This window comes from Pristiophorus japonicus, chromosome 1 (genome assembly GCF_044704955.1).
Source record: "Pristiophorus japonicus isolate sPriJap1 chromosome 1, sPriJap1.hap1, whole genome shotgun sequence".
NCBI lineage: Eukaryota > Metazoa > Chordata > Chondrichthyes > Pristiophoridae > Pristiophorus > Pristiophorus japonicus.
Window position 1 is genome coordinate 376,450,881 of NC_091977.1, and position 21,555 is coordinate 376,472,435.

The following is a 21,555-nucleotide window of genomic DNA, read 5'->3' on the forward strand; positions in this document are numbered from 1 at the left end:
TAGGTTAAGTCTTTCAGGTGGTCTACGCTCCCTCGTGGAGCGCCGCAGTTGGGGCTCTGGTTGTTGAGCCCTGGCGTGAGTGTCTGTCACCTGTGGTGATTCCGGTCTGTCCGGGCTGACCACCGGGACTGTGCATGCTGCTGAATGTTCTTGTATCTCATTCATTGTGAGCACCTTCTCATGATCTCTCAGTGTCCATGCTGAACCTTTTTTTTTTACTTGGTCCAGCTGCTTACGGCATATCTGCCCATTGTTAAGTTTAACCACGATGACCTTGTTCCCCTCTTTGTCTATTACAGTACCCTCAAGCCATTTGGGCCCCACGGCGTGATTGAGGGCAAATACGGGGTCATTTATTTCTATACATCTCCCCCTTGAATTTCGGTCATGGTACTCGTTTTGGGACTGGCGCTTGCCCTCAACTATGTCAGTCAGGACTGGGTGAATGAGGGACAACCGAGTTTTGAGTGTTCGTTTCATAAGTAGCTCAGCGGGCGGGACCCCCGTGAGCGAGTGCGGTTGGGACCTATAGGCCAGCAGGAGGAGAGATAGGCGGCATTGAAGGGAGGGTCCTTGAATCCTGAGCCTTGTTTAATGATTTGGACCGCACGTTCCGCCTGGCCATTGGAGGCCGGCTTGAACGGTGCTGTCCTGACATGGTTGATGTCATTGCCCGACATGAACTCCCGGAATTCGTAGCTAGTGAAACATGGACCATTATTGCGAACAAGGATGTCCGGCAAGTCATGGGTTGCAAAGACCACACGTAGACTCTCTACAGTGGTGGATGTCGTGCACGAATTCAAAATGATGCACTCGATCCATTTCGAGTACGCATCTACCACAATGAGAAACATTTTTCCCATGAACGCGTAGTCTACATGAATACGTGACCATGGTGGGCCAGGGCCACGGGCTGAGCGGGGCCTCCCTGGGGGCATTACCCAGCTGGGCACACGTCGTGCACCTGCGAACACAATGTTCCAGGTCTGAATCAATTCCCGGCCACCAAACATGTGACCAGGCAATGGCCTTCATCAGCACGATGCCTGGGTGCTCGCTGTGGAGTTCCCTGATGAATGCCTCCCTGCCCTCTGGGGCATGACTACCCGGCTGCTCCATAGTAGGCAGTCGGCTTGGATGGAGAGCTCATCTATCCGCCTATGAAACGGTCTGACCGCCTCAGGGCATGCTCCGTGTGCGGTAGCCCAATCCCCAGTCAGGACACATTTCTTAATCAGAGATAGGAGGGGATCTCTGTTTGTCCAGATTTTGATCTGGTGGGCTGTGATGGGGGAGCCTGCGCTGTCAAAGGCATCAACGGCCATGACCATCTCAGTGCTTTGTTCCGCTGCCCCCTCGGTGGTGGCCAGTGGAAGCCTGCTGAGCGCATCAGTGCAATTTTCAGTGCCAGGCCGGTGCCGGATGGAGTAGTCATAAGCAGCCAGCCTGAGAGCCCATCGCTGTCTGACAACAGGGATGTTAACGGCTTGTGGTCCGTTTCTAATTCAAACCTCCTGCCAAAAAGGTACTGATGCATTTTTTTTACACCATAGACACATGCAAGCGCCTCCTTCTCAACCATCCCATATCCCCGTTCTGCTTGAGAGAGTGACCTGGAAGCATAAGCCATGTTGCAGTTGGCCCTCAGCATTACTCAGCTGCAACACGCACCCAACCCCATAGGACGATGCATCACATGTCAGAACCAATTTCTTACAGGGGTCGTACAGGGTCAATAACTTATTTGAATAAAGTAGGTTCCGCGCCCGATTGAAAGACCGTTCTTGACAGTCCCCCCAAAACCAATCACAACCTTTATGCAGGAGCACGTGAAGCGGCTCCAACAACGTGCTTAAGTTCAGCAGAAAGTTCCCGAAATAGTTCAAGAGTCCCAGAAATGAACGCAACTCCGATGTGTTGCTGGGCCTGGGTGCTCGTCGAATCGCCTCTGTTTTGGATTCGGTGGGCCGGATCCCATCTGCAGCAACCCTCCTGCCCAGGAACTCAACCTCAGGAGCCAAAAACACACATTTAGACTTCTTGAGTCGCAGGCCTATCCGGTCCAGTCAGTGTAGCACCTCCTCCAGGTTGTGGAGGTGTTCCTCGCTGTCACGACCCGTGATGAGGATGTCGTCCTGAAATACGATTGTTCCAGGAATAGATTTGAGCAGGCTTTCCATGTTTCTTTGAAAAATCGCGGCCGCTGATCGAATGCCAAACGGGCACCTGTTGTAAGCGAACAGTCCCTTGTGCGTAGTGATGGTGGTCAGTAGTTTAGATTCTTCAGCCAGTTCTTGGGTCATGTAGGCTGAAGTGAGATCCAACTTGGTAAACAGCTTGCCGCCTGCCAGCATGGCAAAAAGATCCTCCGCTCTAGGGAGCGGGTATTGGTCTTGTAGGGACACCCGATTGATAGTGGCCTTGTTGTCGCCACAGATCCTGACCGAACCATCCGCTTTTCAGACGGGAACAATGGGGCTCGCTCAGTCGCTGAATTCAACAGGCGATATGATGCCTTCTCTCAGCAAATGATCCAATTCGCTCTCAATTTTCTGCCGCATCACATACGGCACCACTCTGGCTTTGTGATGCACTGGTCTGGCGTCTGGGGTGATGCGTATCACTACTTTGGTACCTTTGAACATCCCGACGCCAGGTTGGAATAGTGACTCAAATTGTTGTAGGACTTGTGAGCATGAACTTCGCTCCACAGATGACATTGCGTGCACATCCCCCCATTTCCAGTTCATCTCAGCTAACCAGCTCCTCCCCAACAGTGCGGGACCATTGCCCGGGACAATCCAGAGCGGCAGCCGGTTCACTGATCCATTGTGTGTGACCGCCAACATTGCATTGCCTAATACTGGAATGATTTCTTTGGTATACTTCAGTAGTTGTGTCTCAATGCATTCTAGTTTGGGTCTACTGGCTTTGAGTGGCCATAGCTTTTTGAATTGTTGAACGCTCATGAGTGACTGGCTGAACCCCGTGTCCAGCTCCATGCATACAGGGATGCTGTTTAATAAAACCTTCATCATCATTGGTGGCGTTTTGGTATATGAGCTGTGAATGTTTGCCACATGAACCCGCTGAACTTCAGCGTCTATTGATTTGCCCCAAGAGTCATCCTGCCTCACAGACCCCTCTTCTGGTCCATCTGCTTCATAAATTAGCTTGGTTACAGGCTTCCTGCACATTCGAGCTAAATGGCCACTGAGGTTGCAATTTCTGCAGACAAATTGTTGAAACCTGCAAGTCCTGGCAGAGTGTTTGCCCCCACACCTCCAGCATGAGCTGAGATTCCCATTGTTGTGAACAAAGGAGCTATGACCCGGCATTCTTCGCTGATTGTCTCTCTGACTGCTCTTGAGTACCCTGTTAGTGGGTGTCAATGGCCCCATCCCAGATTGCATTGTCTACTGTGATGGCGTAAATGTCCGTTCAGCCTGCCATTGTCTCTGTTGAAAACTTATTCTGGGGTCTATTGCTGTCTGAGGTGTGTTGAACTGCCCTTGCCTGCCTGCGGGGCTCTGAGTCACATTTATGATATTGACTGCCTGATCCCCCACCGCGTTGGAGGCAGAATTGTGCGCGTATATTATTTTGGTTTCCTCCTTCCTCGCCATGAAAGTCTGAGCCATCAACGCCGCCACTTCCAAGGTCAAGTCCTTGGTCTCAATTAACTTTCAGAAAATCCCCGCATGACCGATGCCCTCAATAAAGAAGTCCCTTAACATCTCCCTGCTGCAGGCGTCTGTGAACTTACAGATGCTGGCTAAACGCCGGAGGTTCGCAACGAAGTCCGGTATGCTCTGTCCTTCACGATGTTGGTGGGTATAGAATCTGTGTCGGGCCATGTGCATGCTGCTCGCCGTTTGAGGTGCTCACCGATTAGTTTGCTGAGCTCTTCAAAGGTTTTGTCCGCCGGCTTTTCGGGTGCTAGTAGGTCCTTCATGAGCGCGTAAGTCTTAGGTCTGCAGCTGGTCAGCAGATGGGCCCTTCGCTTGTCGGCCGCTGCATCTCCCAGCCATTGCTTCGTGACAAAGCTTTGCTGGAGCCTCTCAATGAAAACATCCCAGTCCTCACCAACACAGTACCGTTCCTCTGTGCTACCGGTGGCCATTCTCGTGGGTCGTTGATTCCGTTTCTCGTCGCCAATGTAATGTCCTTACTCAATGGCACAAAACCCACATGAGGCACATTCTGTGGACAAGGTCACTCTATGACCTGAACCTTTATTCACAGGACCAAGAAGTGATGACCCTGCGTGGGACCTCCCTTTATATACCTGGATGACCAGGTAAGGAGTGTTTCCCACAAGCTCAGTCCCAGTGGTCAAGGTGTGCATTGCTTAAGTATATACAATATTGCAGTGGTGTTACATAGAGGTTACATACATGACAGTTACATTTGCAGTTTTCCAATCTGCTGCGACCTCCCCAGGGAATTTTGGTAAATTACAACCAATGATCCACAATCCCTGCCGTTACTTCTTTTAAGACCCGAGGATGCAAGCCAGCAGGTCCAGGGGATTTATCTGCCTTTCGGACAGCTCTCAGTGTTGAGACAAAAGTGACCATAGCTCTCAACTTTTACGCTACTGGCTCTTTCCATTCTGCAACTGTAGACATTTCAAATATATCCCAATTCTCCGCCCATTGCTCCATCCAGCAGCTTACTGATGCTCTCTATAAGAGAAGACTGCAATATATCTCCTTCCCGATGACCAGGGAGAAGCAGTTGGAGCAGCAGGCCGAATTTGTCTGCATTGCAGGGTTTCCCAAGGTTTAGGGGGCCATCGAATGCACACATGTCGGACTGAGGGCACCACAAAACCATCCAGAGATATTCATTAACAGAAAGGGATTCCACTCTGTAAAGTCCTGTCCCTGCAGTACAGATTCACATGAGGCACATACTGAAGTCAAGGTCACTCAGGACCTGCACCTTTATTACACAGCTCGCGAATGCCACACTTGCCTGAGACCTGACTTTATATACCTGTCTGGGACAGGTATCCAGTGTCTCCTGAAAGTGCACCCCTGGTGGTAAGGTAAGCTTGTGGTTACAGGTCATCTCTAGTTACAGTCATGTATAGCATGGTAAGATAGTTATGTACAGTAGTGTGGGATACATGACATCACCCTTCCCCAAGGTCTTATTGTCTTTATAGGTTCAATCTCTCAGGTGGTCTACGCTCTCGCGTGGAGCATCTTAATTGTGGTTCAGTTGTTTGCCTTGGTGGCTGTTTTGCTTTCAGTGTGATTGCTGGTATCTCGCCTGGGCTGTCTGTTTCATTCAGTATGATTGTTGGTGTCTCGCCTGGGCTGTCTGTTGGGATTGCCCTTTCCTCAGGTTGTTCTTTCTGTCTGTCCACCAGGTGTGGTGCGAGTTCCACATTATAGTCGGCCTCTGGGAACGGGGAGGTCCGAGGGCCTCCTCGTAGGACTGCTCCTGGGAACGGCCAAGGGTGCCATCAGCCGATCCAGGCAGCGGGCGGTCGAGGGGGTCATTCAGCCTGACTGCCTGCCTCTCTTCCGCGCGTACATCCATGCCAGGGTGTCCTTAGAGATGGAGCATGCGGTGTCCACCGGTACGCTCGCGGCCTTCCGCAAGAGGTGGGCGCCGGAGGGACTGGAGTGCATCATTACCCCCGGCAACCAAATTTTAATTTGATTTTTATATGTTTTAAAGTTTAATTTGTTTTAATTGCTGGATTTTTAGTGTCCCCTCCCCTTTTATAGGGGGCATTTGTATATCTATCTCTGGTTTTACCGCCCAAAAAAACAAAAAGAAACACAAAAACCACCAAAAAAAACAAAAAAACAAAAAAAACAAAATAAAAGGGCATGTGAAAAGTGTTTGGAGTGTCCCGGGGACACTCGACTTAAATGTTTAATTTTGGTTTCCCCAAAAAGAGTTGTAGTCTGACTCTGGTTCAGCAGTGTTATTCGTAAATCTACTTTTGACTTGGTCTACATGCCTCCGGCAGGTTTGGCCATTGTCCATTTGTACCACCAGTAGCCTGTTTCCTTCTTTGCCTGTTACTGTCCCTGCAAGCCATTTGGGACCCCTGCCATAGTTTAACACAAACACTTTGTCCCCTATCTCATTCCACCTCCCCCTCGAATTTTGGCCATCAGGTATTCAGTTAGCTTACGGCGCGTTGCCTCAACGGTTTCATGCATGTCTGGGAGGATTAATGAGAGCCTTGTCTTTAAGGTTCGTTTCATCAATAGTTGCGCGGGGGGAACTCCAGTCAATGAATGCGGATGAGATCTGTATGCCAGTAGCAGTCGCGACAAGCGGCCCTGCAGCGTGGGACCTTGGATTTTGAGCATGCCTTGTTTAATGATTTGCACTGCTCGCTTCGCCTGGCGATTGGAGGCCGGCTTGAACGGTGCCGTCTTAACATGATTTATGCCGTGGTCATTTATAAAACCTTGGAATTTTGCACTGGTGAAACACGGACCATTATCACTGACCAATATGTCAGGAATTCTGTGCGTTGCAAACATAGTTCGAAGGCTCTCGAAGGTGGAGGTGGTGCTCAAGTTTAAATTGGATCATTCGATCCACTTTGAAAATGCATCTACAACTACGAGGGACATTTTGCCCATGAATGAACCCGCATAGTCTACGTGCACCCGCGACCACGGTTTGGTGGGCCAGGTCCAGGGGCTCAAGGGGGGCCTCCCTGGGGGCATTACTGAGTTGGGCACAAATAGTGCACTGTCGGACGCAGAGCTACAAGTCCGCGTCAATGCCAGGCCACCAGACGTGGGATCTGGCTATGGCCTTCATGAGAACGCTCCCCGGGTGCTCGCGGTGGAGCTCCCGGACAAATATCTCTCTGCCTCGCAGAGGCATAACTACTCGGCTGCCCCACATCAGGCAGTCTGCTTGTAGTGACAGCTCATGCAAGCGCCTATGGAAAGGTTTGATCTCCTCGGGGCAGGCATCGCGAGTCTCTGCCCAGTCACCGGTTAAGACACATCTTTTACTAAGGATAACGTGGGGTCGCTGGTCGTCCAGGCTCTGATTTGGCGAGCCGCCATGGGTGAACCTGTGGACTGAAAGGCATTGATTGCCATGACTCTCTCACAGTTCTGTTCGTCAGACCCTTCTGTGGTCGCCAGGGGTAGCCTGCTGAGTGCGTCTGCACAGTTGTCTGTGCCTGGTCTGTGCCTTATGGTATAGTCGTAGGACGCCAGCATGAGTGCCCACCGTTGAATTCGCACCGAGGCGTTGGCGTTTATTGCCTTGCTCTCGGATAGGAGGGATGTGAGGGGCTTGTGGTCGGTTTCTAATGCGAACTTGGCCCCGAAAAGGTATTGATGCATCTTTTTGACACCGTACACGCACGCGAGCGCCTCCTTCTCTACCATTCCGTACCCGCGCTCCGCCCGCGAAAGTGATCTGGAGGCATAAGCTATGGGTTGTAATTTACCCGCACCATTGACATGTTGTAAAACGCACCCGACCCCATACGCTGACGCATCACATGTAAGAACTAGATTTTTACTTGGATCAAAGAAAGCCAAAACACTGTTGGAACATAGAAGATTGCGTGCCTTATTGAAGGCGCGTTCCTGGGCGTCCCCCCAAAACCAATCGCACCCCTTTCTGAGTAGCACGTGGAGAGGTTCCAGCAGCGTGCTTAAGTTCTGCATAAAGTTCCCAAAGTAATTGAGTAGCCCGAGAAAGGTGCGCAGTTCCGAGACATTCCGGGGCCTGGGTGCCAGGTGAATTGCTTTGGTTTCGGACTCTGAAGGATTCCATCAACGGCAATCCTTCTGCCCAAAAATTCAACATCGGGCACGAGAAACAGGCACTTGGATTTCTTAACTTTTAGGCCTACCCGATCCAACCGCTTTAGTACTTCCTCCAAATTGCGGAGATAGGAGTCGGTGTCCCTGCCCGTGATAAGTATGTCGTCTTGAAATACAACCGTCCCCGGGGTGGACTTGAGCAGACTCTCCATGTTGCGCTGGAATATAGCAGCTGCTGACCTGATACCGAATGGGCATCGATTGTACATGAAAAGATGAAAAGGCCTCGATGTGTGTTGATGGTGGTGAGTAGCTTGGACTCTTCGGTCAGTTCTTGCGTCATATACGCAGATGTGAGATCTAGTTTTGAGAAAAGTTTTCCTCCAGCCAATGTGGCAAATAGGTCCTCCGCTCTGGGCAGTGGGTATTGGTCCTGTAGAGAGACTCTGTTTATGGTCGATTTGTAATCCTCACAGATTCGTACGGATCCATCAGGCTTCATGATTGGGACGATGGGACTTGCCCAGTCGCTAAATTCCATGGGTGAGATAATGCCTTCCCGCAGAAGTCTGTCCAGTTCATGTTCAATCTTTTCCCTCATCACATAGGGCACAGCTCTAGACTTGTGATGGACCGGTCTAGCATCCTGTGTGATGTAGATTTTGACTTTAGCCCCTTTGAAGGTGCCCACACCTGGCTGAAAGAGATGTACAAATCGACTTAGAACTGTTGAGCAGGAGGTCCATTCCTCTGACGACATGGCGTGAACATCATCCCATTTCCAGTTTAGTTTTGCCAGCCAGCTTCTCCCCAGCAGTGCTGGGAGATCTCTGGGGACAATCCACAGGGGAAGTCGGTTCACTGTCCCTTTGTGTGTGACTGAGAGCATGGAGCAGCCAAGGACTGGGACGATTTCTTTGGTATAGGTCCTTAGTTTGGTGTCGACCCTTGTGAGTTTTGGTCAGTCTCTTTTGTGCGGTCACAGCTGTTCAAATTGTTGAGCGCTCATGAGAGATTGACTCGCTCCCGTATCCAGCTCCATGTTGACGGGTATCCCGTTGAGTAGGACCCTCATCATTATTGGAGGCGTCTTATTGTAAGAGCAGTGGCCATTGATTGTGTTGACCCGCTGTACCTAAGTGTCCGGGTACTGTCCCCACTGTCTTCTGGTCCGCTTTCCGACCCTTCCGATTCGTATACCAGCCGAGCTGCCGTTTTTCTGCACATGCGGGCCAGATGCCCTGTATAGTTGCAATTTCTGCAAACGGCATGCTGAAATCGACACCCCCTTGATGAGTGCCTTCCCCCACATCTCCAGCACAGACCGCTTCCATTGTTTCCAAAGGATGAGCTGCATCTGGCTGATCTCTCTTGAGCTTCTCTCAGTTTGTAGTTGCTTGCTCGCATTGTGGGTTGATGAGGTGTGAACAGCCGTTCATGTGGCCCTTGATGGCTTCTGGTGCCACTGCCTGCTGTTGAAGGCCTGCTCTCCTGCCTTTGTCTGTGTGTGGGGGTAGCGGCTTGTTTCACGCTGTTTCGTTAGTTGTCTTACCCGCAGTGTAGATCAACCTCATTTCTTCTTCTCCTGCCAAGAATGTCTGTGCAACCAGTGCTGCTGCCTCTCGGGTCAAGTTCTTGGTCTCTATGAGCTTTCGGAATATGCCTGCATGGCCTATTCCTTCAATAAAAAAGTCTCTCAGTACTTCTCTCCTTAGTTCATCGGAGAACTCACATAAGCTAGCCAACCTCCGAAGTTCCGCCACGAAGTCGGGTATGCTCTGACCCACACAGCGTCTGTAGTTGTCGAGCCTGTGTCTGGCCATGTGTAGGCTGCTCGCTGGCTTCAGGTGGTCTCTTACCAGTGTGCTCAACTCTTCAAACGACTTGCTTGCTGGTTTCTCGGGTGCCAGCAGGTCCTTCATTAAGGCGTATGTTTTCGAGCCACAGCTGGTCAAGAGATGGGCTCTTCTCTTGTCTGCCTTATCGTCGCCTAACCAGTCTTTGGTTATGAAGCTTTGCTGGAGCCTTTCTATAAAGTCCTCCCAATTATCTCCAGCATTGTATTTTTCATCTGAGCCGTTGGTCGCCATTCTGTGGATTCTGTAATCCCATAACTCGTCGCCATTGTAAAGTCCTGTCCCTGCAGTACAGACTCACACGAGGCACATGCTGAAGTCAAGGTCACTCAGGACCTGCACCTTTATTACACAGCTCGCGAATGCCACACTTGCCTGAGACCTGTCTTTATATACCTGTCTGAGACAGGTATCCAGTGTCTCCTGCAAGTGCACCCCTGGTGGTAAGGTAAGCTTGTGGTTACAGGCCATCTCTAGTTACAGTCATGTATAGCATGGTAAGATACAGTTATGTACAGTAGTGTGAGATACATGACACACTCCCTGAATGTCCAGCTGGTGTGCGACCTACAGTCTCTGTCATAGGTGGGGCAAACGGTAGTTGAAGGAATGGTGGGTGGAGTGCCTGGGTTGCCACGCGCTCCTTCCACTGTCGATTCTTGGCTTCAGCTTGCTCTCGGCGAAGAGACTCGAGGTGTTCAGCGCCTTCCTGGATGCTTTTCCTCCACGTGGCTTTGGGCTAGGGATTCCCAGGTGTCGGTGGGGATGTTATATTTTTTCACGGAGGCTTTGAGGGTGTCCTTGAAATATTTCCTCTGCCCAATTGTGGCTCGTCTGCCATGTCGGAGCTCCGAGTAGAGCGCTTGTTTTGGGAGTCTCGTGTCAGCATATGGGCAATGTGGCCCATCCAGCGGAGCTGATCGAGAGGGTCAATGCTTCGATGCTACAGATATTGACCTGAGCGAGGACATTGACGTTGGTGCACCTATCCTACCAATGGATTTGCAGGATCTTGCAGAGGCAGCGTTGGTCATACTTCTCCAATGTATTGAGGTGCCTGCTGTACATAGTCCATGTTTCTGAGCCATACCGGAAGGTGGGTATCACCACTGCTCTGTAGACCATGAGCTTGATACCGAGTTTGAGGTCCTGGTCTTCAAACACTCTCTTCCTCAGGTGACCGAAGGCTGCACTGGCACACTGAATGTGGTGTTGGACCTCGTCGTCAATGTCTGCCTTTGTTGACAGTAGGCTCCCGAGGCATGGAAAATGGTCCATTCTGTCCAAGGCCTCGTCGTGGATTTTAATAACCGGGAGGTAATGCTGTGTGGCGGGGTCAAGTTGGTAGAGGATCTTTGTCTTCAGGATGTTCAGTGTAAGGCCCATGCTCTCGTATGCCTTGACCAGCTTTGGCCCTGGAAGAGCTTGCTGGAGACTGGTCAGTACCCTCCTGGGAGGGTTCAGTCTGGCTTGGCTCAGGTGACTCCATGCTTGTCACTGGCAGAGTGACAGGGGCCAGGAATGCTGCGATCCTGAGGGAACGCATCATCCGTATCCTGGTCCAAGGAGCCTGAGTCGCTCACCGTGCGTGGCACTTTACCACCACCACCAATGTGAGGGAGCCCAGGGCAGTGCTGTGGCGCCACACCAGAAGGTCCATCTGAGCTGGCGCATGTGAGTCAAGCAGTGACGTGGTGCTGTAAGCAGTGTCCTCCTCTTCCTCTTCCTCATTGGAGATGTCTTCAAAAGATGGAGTGCACTCCAGGGTGTAAGCAAGGCTGGAATCCTCAATGTCCTCAATGCTGCCACGATGTAGATTGATACGCTCATAATAAAGGATGAAACTGAGTACTGTGAGCAATGAGTAAGTGTGACCTTAGCTCCTTTAATAAGACTCCAGAGTCAGGTACCTTATGGGTGGTCAGCTTATATACAGTGCTCCCACGGGATCCTGGGATTCCTTGGGACTCCAAAAGACAGGCCCTCTGGTGGTGGTGTGATACAGGTTACCAAGGGTTAAATACATAACATCACTCACTCGTAAAGTTAATAGTACACTTATTTACAGATCTGGTGCTTTTCGCTCCCTTGTCGATCGTCTCGGTACAAATGCGGGTTTGGGTGAGTTGGTTAGTTCTTCACCAGGCTGCTGGGCAGCCGGCCTTGCCGGGCTGCTGGGGATGGTGAGTTCGGCTTCGTGGTCAACCATGATGTCGTTTGTCACTTGTGTGTGTGTTGGAGGGTCGAAGTTGATGGTGTCTTCTTCGGCTTGTTCGTAGCTGTTGGTGAACCGCAATTTGATTTGGTCCAAATGTTTTCTGCACGTTAGTCCATTGGTTAGTTTGACCTGAAATACCCTACTCCCTTCTTTGGCTGTGACCATGCCAGCGAGCCATTTGGGACCATGTCCATAATTGAGCACAAACACGGGATCATTGATCTCAATATCACGTGATAAATTTGCGCGGTCATGGTACATACTTTGTTGATGCCGCCTGCCCTCCACATTATGGAGATCAGGATGGACGAGAGAAAGCCTTGTTTTAAGCGCCCTTTTCATGAGCAGCTCGGCTGGGAGAACCCCGGTGAGCGAGTGGGGTCTGGTGCAGCAGCTGAGCAGCACTCGGGACGACCGGGTCTGCAGGGAGCCTTCCGACACACGTTTCAAGCTTCGCTTGAGGGTCTGAACTGTCCTTTCTGCCTGGCCGTTGGATGCGGGCTTGAACGGGGCAGATGTGACATGTTTGATCCCATTGTGGGTCATGAATTCCTTGAATTCAGCACTGGTGAAACACGGGCCATTGTCGCTGACTAGGACATCAGGCAGGCCGTGTGTGGCAAACATGGCTCGTAGGCTTTCAATGGTGGCCGTGGACGTGCTTACAGACATTATCGTACATTCAATCCATTTTGAGTAAGCGCCCACAACAACCAAGAACATTTTGCCTAGAAATGGGCCCGCATAGTCCACGTGGATCCTCGACCACGGTTTGGAGGGCTACGACCACAAACTTAGCGGTACCTCTCTGGGTGCATTGCTCAGCTGATAGCAAGTGTTGCACTGGCGCACGCATGACTCTAAATCTGAGTCGATGCTGGGCCACCACACATGGGATCTGGCTATGTCTTTCATCATTACAATTCCTGGATGGGTGCTGTGTAGGTCACAAATGAACGTTTCTCTTCTTGGGCAAGACCATGTGATTACCCCACAACAGACAGCCACCTGCAAGGACATTTCGTCTTTGCGTCTGTGGAATGGCTTAATCACTTCCTGCATCTCTGCTGGGACGCTGGACCAGCTCCCATGGAGAACACAGCTTTTTTACCAAGGACAGTAAAGGATCCTGGCTGGTCCAGGTCCTGATCTGACGGGCCGTAACGGGTGACTTTTCGTTTTTGAATGCATCCATTACCATGAGCAAGTCCGCTGGCTGTGCCATTTCCACCCCGGTGGTGGGCAATGGCAGCTGACTGAGAGCATCAGCATAGTTCTATGTGCCCGGTCTGTGGCAGATTACATAGTTGTATGCGGACAGCATGAGCACCCATCTTTGGATGCAGGCAGAGGCATTGGTGTTAATCCCTTTGCTCTCAGAGAATAGCGATATGAGCAGCTTGTGGTCAGTTTCAAGCTCAAACTTGAGGCCAAACAAGTATTGGTGCATTTTTTCACCCTGTAAACGCATGCCAGAGTCTCTTTTTGAATCATGCTGAAGGCCCTTTTGGCCTTGGACAAACTGCTGGATGCATAAGCAACCGGTTGCAAAATCACCAATTCATTAGCCTGTTGTAACACACACCGACCCTGTATGACGATGCATCGCAAGCCAGCACTAATCGTTTACATGGGTTATGCAGGACAAGCAGCTTGTTTGAACACAACAGATTTCTGGCTTTCTCAAAGGCAACCTCTTTTGATTTCCCCCTTACCCAGTCATCTCCCTTGCGCAGTAGCACATGTAGGGGTTCTAGCAAGGTGCTTAACCCGGGTAGGAAATTACCGAAATAGTTGAGGCGTCCCAGGAACGACCGCAGCTCCGTCACGTTCTGTGGTCTCGGCGCGTTCTTGATGGCCTCCGTCTCGGCGTCGGTGGGTCTGATGCCGTCTGCTGCGATTCTTCTTCCCAAGAACTCGACCTCCGGTGCCAGGAAAACAAACTTTGAGCGTTTCAACCTGAGTCCCACGTGATCCAACCGACTTAGAATCTCTTCCAAATTCTTCAAGTGCTCAATGGTGTCCCAATCTGTAACCAGTATGTCATCCTGGAAAACCACGGTGCGAGGGACCAACTTTCGCAGACTCTTCATGTTCCATTGGAAGATTGCCATGACTGACTGAATCCTGGATGGGCATTTGTTATAGATGAACAGATCTTTGTGCGTATTGATGCAGACGTCTTCCCTCCAGCCAGGATTGCAAATAGGTCGTCTGCCTTGGGTAGCGGGTACTGGTCCTGTAGTGAAAAACGGTTAATCATTATTCATAGTCCCCACAAATTCTGACCGTGCCGTCACCTATAAGTACCGGGATAATCGGACTGGCCCACGCGTTGAATTCCACCGGTGCGATGATGCCTTCTTGCTACAGCCTGTCCAGTTCAATTTCCACTTTCTCACACATCATATACGGTACCACCCGTGCCTTGTGGTGGATGCATCTCGTACCGGGAACCAAATGGATCTGCACTTTTGCCCCCGAGAAGTTTCCAATGCCTGACTTGAACAACGATGGAAATCTGCTCAGAACCTGGGCACATGAGGCGTCATTGATGGACGAAAGCGCTCGGATGTCATCCCAGTTCCAGCAGATTTTTCCCAGCCAGCTTCTGCCAAACAGTGAGGGGCCATCCCCCGGCACAATCCACAGTGGGAGCTCGTGCACTGCTCCATCATAGGAGACTTTGACTTCTGCACTACCAATTACAGGGATCAGTTCCTTGGTGTAAGTTCTTAGCTTGGAGCGAATGGGGCTGAGCTTGGGCCTGTGTGCCATGTTGCACCACAGACTATCGAAGGCCTTTTGGCTCATTATGGACTGACTCGCACCCGTGTCCAGTTCCATGGATACTGGAATTCTGTTCAGTTCAACTTTCAACATTATTGGTGGAAAGTTTGTGGTGAAGGTGTGTACCCCGTACACTTCTGCCTCCTTGGTTCGAGTCTCCAATTCAGCCTGATCCACCATGGATCAATCTTCCTCTGCAATATGGTGGTTTGCAGGGTTTGCAGGATTTGCAGCTCGCCTGCACACTTGCTGGAGGTGTCCCATTTTTCTGCAGCCGTTGCATGCATAGTGCTTGAAGCTGCATTGATGGGCCCGATGATCACCTCCTCAATGCCAACAGGATGTTAACTGCCTCGCATTACCGATTGATGGCGGACTCTGGGTCACCTGAGATCAGCAGTCGACGTGTACATTCTGCCATGTATATTCCTGCTCGAAAACGACATTAATTTATGCACAGTACTGGCCAAAACCTCATTATGCTGCGAAATTTGTTTGGTTTTGTTGCTGGTGGACATAAATGCCTGGGCTATCATTATGGCTTTGCTCAGATTCGGAGTTTCAAAAGTCAATAGCTTGCGAAGGATTGCCTCATGGCCAATGCCAAGAACAAAAAAGTCTCTCAGCATTTGCTGTAGGACTCCATCAAATTCGCAATGTCCTGCGAGGCGCCTTAGTTCATCGAGGTAGTTCGTCACTTCCTGGACCTCTGACCGTTGACACGTATAGAACCGATATTTCGCCATCAAAACGCTTTCTTTAGGATTTAGGTGCTCCCAGACCAGCATACACAGTTCTTCATAGGATTTAGTTGTTGGTTTTACCGGAGCTAGAAGATTCTTTATGAGGCCATAGGTTGTTGCCCCACAGACGGTGAGGAGGATCACCCTTCGTTTGGCAGCATTCTCGTCCCTTTCCAGCTCGTTGGCCACGAATTATTGATTGAGTCTCTCCACAAAGGCCTCCCAATCGTCCCCTTCTGAAAACTTCTCCAGGATACTGTTGTGTATCTGTAAAGCATGCACTCCCATGTTCCGCCACCAGGGAGCGCATCCCCTGAAGTCCCAATGGATCCCAGCATCCCTTGGGAGCATTGTATGTAAGCCGGCCCCTAAGGCCTGTTCCTCACTCTGGAGTGTCTTAATAAAGATGAGGTCACTGTTACTTTAACCTCTCTGTGTGTAGTCTCATCTGTGTTAGGAACACAAAAATTGCCGACAATATACGAGTCCAACGCAAAGATGCAGCAAACTGTGGGCATCCAGGAGAAGCTTTTGGAGGGTGTGGACTGGAAAGCCTATGTCGAATGGCTAGACCAGTACTTTGTAGCCAACGAGCTGGACGGAGAGGGAAGCGCTGCAAAAGTGAGAGCGGTCCTCCTCACGGTCTGCGGGGCACCGACCTACAGCCTCATGAAGAATCTTCTGATAAGTCATATGAGGAGCTATGTACACTAGTTCGAGAGCATCTTAACCCGAGTGAGAGTGTGCTGATGGCGAGATATCGGTTCTACATGTGCCAGCGATCTGAAGGTCAGGAAGTGGCGAGCTACATCGCCGAGCTAAGGCGACTTGCAGGACAATGTGAGTTTGATGGCTACCTGGAGCAGATGCTCAGAGACTTTTTTGAACTGGGCATTGGCCACGAGACCATCCTATGAAAACCTTTGACTGTAACATAGAAACATAGAAACATAGAAAATAGGTGCAGGAGCAGGCCATTCAGCCCTTCTAGCCTGCACCGCCATTCAATGAGTTCATGGCTGAACATGAAACTTCAGTACCCCCTTCCTGCTTTCTCGCCATAACCCTTGATCCCCCGAGTAGTAAGGACTTCATCTAACTCCCTTTTGAATATATTTAGTGAATTGGCCTCAACTACTTTCTGTGGTAGAGAATTCCACAGGTTCACCACTCTCTGGGTGAAGAAGTTTCTCCTCATCTCGGTCCTAAATGGCTTACCCCTTATCCTCAGACTGTGACCCCTGGTTCTGGACCTCCCCAACATTGGGAACATTCTTTCTGCATCTAACCTGTCTAAACCCGTCAGAATTTTAAACGTTTCTATGAGGTCCCCTCTCATTCTTCTGAACTCCAGTGAATACAAGCCCAATTGATCCAATCTTTCTTGATAGGTCAGTCCCGCCATCCCGGGAATCAGTCTGGTGAACCTTCGCTGCACTCCCTCAATAGCAAGAATGTCCTTCCTCAAGTTAGGAGACCAAAACTGTACACAATACTCCAGGTGTGGCCTCACCAAGGCCCTGTACAACTGTAGCAACACCTCCCTGCCCCTGTATTCAAATCCCCTCGCTATGAAGGCCAACATGCCATTTGCTTTCTTAACCGCCTGCTGTACCTGCATGCCAACCTTCAATGACTGATGTACCATGACACCCAGGTCTCGTTGCACCTTCCCTTTTCCTAATCTGTCACCATTCAGATAATAGTCTGTCTCTCTGTTTTTACCACCAAAGTGGATAACCTCACATTTATCCACATTATACTTCATCTGCCATGCATTTGCCCACTCACCTAACCTATCCAAGTCACTCTGCAGCCTCATAGCATCCTCCTCGCAGCTCACACTGCCACCCAACTTAGTATCATCCGCAAATTTGGAGATACTGCATTTAATCCCCTCGTCTAAATCATTAATGTACAATGTAAACAGCTGGGGCCCCAGCACAGAACCTTGCGGCACTCCACTAGTCACTGCCTGCCATTCTGAAAAGTACCCGTTTACTCCTACTCTTTGCTTCCTGTCTGACAACCAGTTCTCAATCCACGTCAGCACACTACCCCCAATCCCATGTGCTTTAACTTTGCACATTAATCTCTTGTGTGGGACCTTGTCGAAAGCCTTCTGAAAGTCCAAATATACCACATCAACTGGTTCTCCTTTGTCCACTTTACTGGAAACATCCTCAAAAAATTCCAGAAGATTTGTCAAGCATGATTTCCCTTTCACAAATCCATGCTGACTTCGACCTATCATGTCACCATTTTCCAGATGCACTGCTATGACATCCTTAATAATTGATTCCATCATTTTACCCACTACTGAGGTCAGGCTGACCGGTCTATAATTCCCTGTTTTCTCTCTCCCTCCTTTTTTAAAAAGTGGGGTTACATTGGCTACCCTCCACTCCATAGGAACTGATCCAGAGTCAATGGAATGTTGGAAAATGACTGTCAATGCATCCGCTATTTCCAAGGCCACCTCCTTAAGTACTCTAGGATGCAGGCCATCAGGCCCTGGGGATTTATCGGCCTTCAATCCCATCAATTTCCCCAACACAATTTCCCGACTAATAAAGATTTCCCTCAGTTCCTCTTCCTTACTAGACCCTCTGACCCCTTTTATATCCGGAAGGTTGTTTGTATCCTCCTTAGTGAATACCGAACCAAAGTACTTGTTCAATTGATCCGCCATTTCTTTGTTCCCCGTTATGACTTCCCCTGATTCTGACTGCAGGGGACCTACGTTTGTCTTCACCAACCTTTTTCTCTTTACATACCTATAGAAACTTTTGCAATCCGCCTTAATGTTCCCTGCAAGCTTCTTCTCGTACTCCATTTTCCCTGTCCTAATCAAACCCTTTGTCCTCCTCTGCTGAGTTCTAAATTTCTCCCAGTCCCCAGGTTCGCTGCTATTTCTGGCCAATTTGTATGCCACTTCCTTGGCTTTAATACTATCCCTGATTTCCCTAGATAGCCACGGTTGAGCCACCTTCCCCTTTTTATTTTTACGCCAGACAGGAATGTACAATTGTTGTACTTCATCCATGCGGTCTCTAAATGTCTGCCATTGCCCATCCACAGTCAACCCCCTAAGTATCATTCGCCAATCTATCCTAGCCAATTCACGCCTCATACCTTCAAAGTTACCCTTCTTTAAGTTCTGGACCATGGTCTCTGAAATTACTGTTTCATTCTCCATCCTAATGCAGAATTCCACCATATTATGGTCACTCTTCCCCAAGGGGCCTCGCACAATGAGATTGCTAATTAATCCTCTCTAATTACACAACACCCAGTCTAAGATGGCCTCCCCCCTAGTTGGTTCCTCAACATATTGGTCTAGAAAACCATCCCTTATGCACTCCAGGAAATCCTCCTCCACCGTATTGCTTCCAGTTTGGCTAGCCCAATCTATGTGCATATTAAAGTCACCCATTATAACTGCTACACCTTTATTGCATGCACCCCTAATTTCCTGTTTGATGCCCTCCCCAACATCCCTACTACTGTTTGGAGGTCTGTACACAACTCCTACTAACGTTTTTTGCCCTTTGGTGTTCTGCAGCTCTACCCATATAGATTCCACATCATCCAAGCTAATGTCTTTCCTAGAGACACCGAACCTCAGTAAGGCCATTGCGATAGCACAGGCGTTAATGTCCACCAGTGATAACACCGAACAAATCTCTCAGCACACAAGTGCTAGCAATGTTCATAAATTAACTGGAACTGTGTTTGCGAGCAGAAATGTACAGGGCAGAAACCACGAGTCTGCAACTGCCAGCGGGCCTCAGGTGACCCAGATGACTCAGAGTCCCCAACAAAGGATGAATGCAAGGCAATTCACACCTTGTTGGCATTGTGGAGGCTTCCATTCAGCCTATTCATGCCGCTTCAAAGGGTATGTTTGCAAGAGATGTGGAAAAATGGGGCACCTCCAATGAGCTTGCAGACGAGCTGCAAGCTCTGCAAAACCTGAGAACCACGACGTGGCAGAGGAAGATCAGTCCATGGTGGATCAAAGCAATTTCGAGCCGAAGAGAGAGGAGGCAGATGCTGAAGTACGCGGGGTGCACACATTTTCGACAAAATATCCACCTATAATGCTAAATGTAAAATTGAATGGCTTACCCGTAGCCATGGAACTGGACACTGGCGCTAGCCAATCCATCATGAGTAAAAAGATGTTTGAGAGACTGTGGTGCAACAAGGCACTCAGACCAGCCCTGAGCCCCATCCACACGAAACTGAGAATGTACACCAAAGAGCTCATCACTGTCCTGGTCAGTGCCATGGTCAAGGTCACCTACGAGGGCACGGTGCATGAACTGCCACTCTGGATTATCCCGAGCGATGGCCCCACACTGCTTGGAAGGAGCTGGCTGGGCAAAATCCGCTGGAACTGGGATGACATCCGAGCGCTATCACATGTTGATGAGGCCTCATGTACCCAGGTTCTTAACAAATTTCCTTCCTTTTAGAAACTTTTCTGGGGCGATGGTGTGGATCCATTTGGTCCCAGAGGCATGACCCATTCACCACAAGGCACGAGCGGTACCTCACATGATGAGGGAGAGTGGAAATCGAGCTGGACAGGCTACAACGCGAGGACATCATCTCCCCAGTGGAATTCAGTGAGTGGGCCAGCCCGATTGTTCCAGTACTCAAAAGTGATGGCACAGTCAGGATTAGTGGCGTTTATAAAGTAACTATTAATCGTTTCTCGCTACAGGACCAATACCCGCTACCTCAGGCAGACGACCTATTTGCGACACTGGCAGGAGGCAAGACATTCACCAAGCTCGACCTGACTTCGGCCTACATGATGGATGAGCTGGAGGAGTCTTCGAAGGGCCTCACCTGCATTAACACGCACAAGGGACTGTTCATCTACAACAGATTCCTGTTTGGAATTCTGTCGGCTGCAGCAATCTTCCAGAGAAACATGGAGAGCCTACTCAAGTCGGTACCACGCACGTTCAGGACGACATATTGGTCACGGGTCGGGACACCGCCGAGCACCTACAAAACCTGAAGGAGGTCCTCCAGCGACTGGATGGTGTAGGGCTGCGGCTTAAGAGGTCAAAATGCGTCTTCAAGGCAACAGAAGTGGAGTTTTTGGGGAGAAAGATCGCGGCGGACGGCATTCGGCCCACAGATGCCAAGACAGAGGCTATCAGGAACACGCCCAGGTCACAGAACATCACAGAGCTGCGGTCGTTCCTGGGACTCCTCAACTATTTTGGTAACTTCCTACTGGGGTTAAGCACCCTCTTAGAGCCCCTACATGTGTTATTGCGTAAAGGTGAGAACTGGATATGGGGAAAAAAACAAGTAATTGCTTTTGAGAAAGCCAGAAACAGTTTATGCTCCAACAAGCTGCTTGTATTGTATAACCCATGTAAAAGACTTGTGCTAGCATGTGATGCATCGTCGTACAGAGTCGTGTATTACAACAAGCTAAAGTTGCGGGGAAGTTGCAACCTGTCGCCTATGCCTCCAGGAGCTTGTCTAAGGCTGAGAGGGCCTACAGCATGATTGAGAAAGAGGCATTAGCGTGTGTTTTCGGGGTAAAGAAAATGCACCAGTACCTGTTTAGCCTCAAATTTGAGCTTGAGACCGATCGCAAGTCCCTCTTATCCCTGTTCGCTGAAAACAAGGGGATAAACACTAATGCCTCAGCCCGCATACAAAGGTGGGCACTCGCGCTATCAGCATATAACTATACCATCTGCCACAGGCCTTGCACTGAGAACTGTGCGGATGCTCTCAGTCGGCTACCATTGCCCACCATGTGGGTGGAAATGGCGCAGCCTGCAAACTTGTTGATGGTGGCGTAGCCCGCAGACTTGTTGATGGTCATGGAAGTGTTTGAAAATGATAAATCACCTGACACGGCCCACCAGATTAGGACTTGGACCAGCCAAGATCCTCTGCTGTCCTTAGTAAAAAACTGTGTACTGCATGGGAGCTGGGCCAGCATCCCCGTTGAAATGCAAGAGCTAATCAAGCCGTTCCAGTGGTGAAAGGACGAGCTGTCCATTCAGGCAGACTGCCTGTTGTGGGGTAACCGCGTAGTGCTACCCAAAAAAGGCAGGGAGATGTTTATCTCGGATCTCCACAGCACACACCCGGGTATAGTAATGATGAAAGCGATAGCCAGATCCCACGTG